The sequence below is a fragment of the Mytilus edulis genome, chromosome 13 (assembly GCF_963676685.1).
Source record: "Mytilus edulis chromosome 13, xbMytEdul2.2, whole genome shotgun sequence".
Classification (NCBI taxonomy): domain Eukaryota; kingdom Metazoa; phylum Mollusca; class Bivalvia; order Mytilida; family Mytilidae; genus Mytilus; species Mytilus edulis.
The window spans coordinates 15,605,136-15,610,358 of record NC_092356.1 but is presented as its reverse complement, the minus strand read 5'-3'; positions in this window follow the sequence as shown (position 1 = coordinate 15,610,358).

Here is a 5,223-nt window from a genome sequence, read left to right as displayed (position 1 = left end):
TTATTTTATCAGAGACATATAATACATGTATTATATGTCTCGATACATGTATTTATGTCTCAAATTTTATCAAAACAAAAATTACAAGATTATGAAATAAGTTATGAATCGAATGAATACCCTGAACACTAAAATACATGTCCTAAGTGACTTTTTATGTCTTGCGTGCACCGAGGAGATCCTTAACGGTTTTTAGACGTACCATTATTATTTATGCATATATTTGAAGCATTTTGTACATAATAGGTATTTATATGTGTGTATCAGACAAAATGACTTCCCAATTAGCAGAGGCGGATTTAGGTTTTTTTCCAGCCCCACCCCCACACACTAATCTTGGAAAATGGGAGATTATATAGGGAATCACTGAAGCATGACTGGCAGGGACCCCCTCTTAGGCAGTCAATGGGTCCCCACTTATGAAAATTTCTGGATCAACCACTGCTTAGTTCTAGTTATCTAAGGTCCTAGTGTGAAATATAACCAATAGGAATTGGTCTTTTTAAACACTTTTACATAGGCCTACATGTATACGTTTTTTCAAGGGTTGGTTCATTACCGACCGTGCAAGGGCTGTATAGCCAGTCAAGGTCGTTAAAAACTTCCATTTGTTGATTCATGCAATATTGAAATTATGATTACTCAATGCGCAGTTACTAGTTACTGAAGTTGATATTAGCTACTTTTCTTCTTTATTTCATATAATTGATTTTTTGATTTTTTTCTTCGAAAAATTTGTGGTGTTGAAATAGGGAATAGACACAGATACCTAAGCACATTTAACAAAAGAAATTTTGTGTAATGTCATCAATCTGTATTACACGTAGACAGGATGTTCTCTAGAAACTTTACGTTATACACACCGGAGAGTACACGCACTGTCGTAATGGAAAATTGCTGTATGTTATAATTACCTGTAATCAGCTTTGCAACAAATCAGTTGACTGACCATGTCATTACAGTTCAAACAGATTTCCCTCAAATCAAAATGGAATATATATATATATATATATTCATTTTTATATCTTTAAAATTTAAAACTTTAAAAAGTACACTTTGACAAAATTATGAAATATAACGAATTGAACAATTTAAAATAGTATTTTAACAAAGTTCAAGATATATAATTTTACAACGATCCTAAAAATATCCAAACAAACGATAAATCTAATGATATGAACCTACGCAGTTTTATATTATAAGACTGACACACACCAGTTTGCTAACTCAGTGTGCTGGGCCAGGGTGCTGGGTGAGGTGTTGGAACTTGATATACATGTATCATTAAGTTACAGTTCTGTTAAGATTTGACTGCCTTTTTACAGGGAATTTCTATTCTTACAGTTTGTATATACTGTTCCTGGCTTAAAATGATTCTCTGCTCAGCAACTGGTGCGTAATTAGCATTTTTTTCACGTGATTTTATTCAAATATCTTGTAGCAGTAAAAAACACAAATTAATGTATTTTTCAAATAGCTTTATTCAGCTTTAAATAATTATAGCGAAAAACAGTGAACATGGGAAAATGAAATGTTTTTAGTAGCCTCATTATTAAATCTCCCGATGAGTGTGATCAAATAAAGAGGTTCTCCGACTCCGTAATACTTGGAAAATCTTATCTGATTCAGGATCAATTCATCGGTTACACTCCCCTATCACCAGTGATTCTTTGTTTTTAGCTGACATTCTGAAAAAAGGTGTGTAAGTGTTGACTCGCAATTTGCATGATTAATAACAGATATCGACTCGTTACCCGGACTACTGCAAAAACAATTATTCAGTTTACTGATTTAGATGGAAGGTAAACGGACAGAAAGTCGCAGGACAAAAAGTCACAGGACATGAAGTCACAAATTTGATAGGACAAAAAGTCACAAACAAATTGTTGACAATTGGTTTGAATATATATGAAAAAGATCTTGAAATATTTTCTTTTTATTACATATATTCATTTTTAATTTAAGGAAATTGCTCATAGAGCTTGATAAACACGATAAATGGAAATGTATTAGATTTTAATCTTGCAAAGGATATATTTATGGGGCCATATTTATTGGCAAATTGAAGCCATTTAAGTACCAAGCCACTTTGAAATTTTGTTTTCATAACAATTATTTGATTATTATTGATATTTATTGAATACATTTTAATTACTAAGTTGCTTTTTAAATAAAACTTCAAGAAAAATACAAAAAAAGTGTTTTCTTGTTCAAAGAAAAATAATCTCTAAACTGAATTGTGACTTTTTGTCTGTGACTTGTTGACCGTGACTTTTTGTCCTGTGACTTTCTGTCCTACATTCAGATTGAATAGGGTTTGGTTGACCCTGTCTCCCTCTATCTGAGACTACTATCTCAGTGATGAACTTAATGTTTTATGTATTGTGCTTGTCATATATATATATGTTGGATAAAAGCTCTAGAGCTTATGATGAATTTTATGTATAACCAACTTTAAATAAATCTTTTTTGTTAGCCCATAACAACTAACAAGTAAGATTTAGGTTTCTTCTTTTTGTAATACAAACAATTATTACACCTTGAAAGGATTTTTTTTACTATGACGGCGTCCAAGAAAAAAGTTGAAATAGCTAGACACTAACTTTATATTGGACCCTAGTAGCTTTATATGTGCTTGTGGTTGCAAATGTAAATGCATGGATGCCTGCTACACTGTAGAATTCATGTAGAATACATGACAAAGAAGCTTTGCTTTGCTCTTCATGGAGTACGAACTCGTATTCATAATTAAAAACCTTCCGCCAAGCAAGCGTGGTGTGTTCCCATTTCGCCTTAGTTGTGAATTCCAGGTAAAAAAGGTAAAAAATATACTAAGGCCAGATGGGAATTGTACTAAGGCGAAATGTGAATTTAGATGAAAAAATTAAATAAACAAATTAAACCTCTGTGTTTTTATAACAATATAAACAACAAGTAATTAGGGATTTTTGTCCCTTGGATTGTTATTTTAATATTTATCTATAAAAGGACACTTTTTATGATTTAAAAAATTGTGATTTCAGAAGAAAAAAAATCTACAATTAAACATTATTTAGTATCAATTGTATGAATTTACCCACAGACTTATTTAAATATATTACAGAAATTTTAAATAAAATAAATAAAATAATAAATATTGTTTGATGATGTGTGAGTGTTTAGAGTCCGACTATCCTATAAGGATATCGCGGACTGGAACTACCTATTCTATAGACTGGAGTCTGTCGGTCTTTTTGCCTTCATTTTACTCCTTTGGTGTTGTTGGTATGGAGTATCGGGTCTTGCTGCTTGAATGGCTGCTTGAATTGCCTCTTTGGATTGGTCAGTGATGACTGGCGATGTGTGTGGTGGTGTGCGCAGTAGGTCTGGGTGGTCGATGTCGAACCCATCTTCAAAGTCGATCCTACTGCGCTTGCCTCTGTCATTGGAGGAGGTATAAAATACCAGGCGGTTGCAGGCCTTGTTGGGGTTGTAGGGACTGGTGACAATATCCCTATTGACTACAACCCCAACTGGTTCCCCCTTGTACTTCGTTGGTGTTAGTACAAGGGGGAACCAGTTACATGCCTTGGAAAATGCACCACAGTCAGATGCTTGCACCAAATTAACAGATTATGTAGTTCTGACATGGATAGAGGGCAGATACCCACAACCAACCTGGAACCACCACCTAACAGAAGGACCCAGAACAAATAATCACTTAGAGGGCTGGCATAACAAGTTAAAAAAGAGAGTAAAAACTGCACATCCAAATATATTCGAAATAATCAATGTGTTCAAGAAAGAGCAAGCAGCTAACGCGGTAAAGAAAGTACAATATGCAGCAGGTGGCAAGATACGGGGAAAAGCAAAGAAGTATAGGGAAATAGAAGAAAGATTTGCAACTTTGAAGGCATCCCTACACAATGGTACGAAAGACTATATTCAGTATGGTGATGCAGCATCTTATATCCTCAAACTTGGAAATTAAATGAACTTTGAACATTCAAATGTGTAAATTAGTGTCTTGTATTTCACAATATGAACTTTATGGAAATACTTCTCATGTTTTATGTATTAGTGCTTTTTGTCATGCTATTATAATATCATTGTGCTTTGAATTCAGTGCTGATTGAAATAAAATATTTGTTATGATAGTTTGATATTTGTCTTTATTTTTCATTAAAATATGAAATATCCATATCCAATTTGTCATCTCTACTAAGACTTTGTTTAAAAAATATTACACACGAGTAAAAAAAATAATACAATTTCAGAAAAAGAAGAACAACTAAAAAAAATGGGACAAATAAAAATAACCCAAAAAATTAAAAAAATATATCTTCTTTTAAATAGTATTTCATGGTAATATTTGACATTAAAATAACAAATATCAACTAATTGCAATACAAACAAAACATAACTTAATTACAATGTTTACAGAAGCTCCCATTTCGCCTTAGTTAATTCTTGTTTACCTGAAAATTTATTCGTCATTGTGCAAAGTGCTCCTTTGAAGGAGGGATTTTCTAAACCAGAACAGAACAGAATAGCCATGCAAGACTTTATTATCATTTGGACTAATATTATGGCACATTTTGTCTTACCACAGGGATTTTTTCTTGGTTTTGTCATTTTATCAGATATTATAAGCATAGGTCTACTTGTACGAAATGAATGTAAGGTGTCATATAAAAAAAGAAGATATCTGTTTGCCAAGGTTAATTTTACTAAGACCTCATTTTCATAAAACAATGATAATATTAAACAGCAAGAATGAGAATCAAGTCAAAGTTATATACAAATGAGGCAAAATTTTCAGTTGCCTACTTTTTATGTATTAGTAGTTATTTTTGTCATTAAATGATATTGTTTACCCTTTTATGTGTAGGGCAAGAATATTAAAGATATAAAAGGGAAACTATAAACAGAAGAAATTATCAACAAAAATAGATTTACAAAGGTCAACAAAGCCTACATGGTAAGTCCACTGTTGAAAAAAGTTTTAGCCCTTGAGTAATGATTAAATATTTATTAAAATAAGATGTGGTACGATAAATGAGAAAACTATCCATCAGAGTTCAATTAAGTGGATGTAAGCATTGTAATTACTTATTAGAGGCCAATGATGACCTGTTAGTAATGAAAAAACTCATACCCTATACATGATATAGTAATCTATAAAAGACAACGCTAACAAAATTTGAAACAAAGCATCAATTCAAACTTCAAATATACCAGACT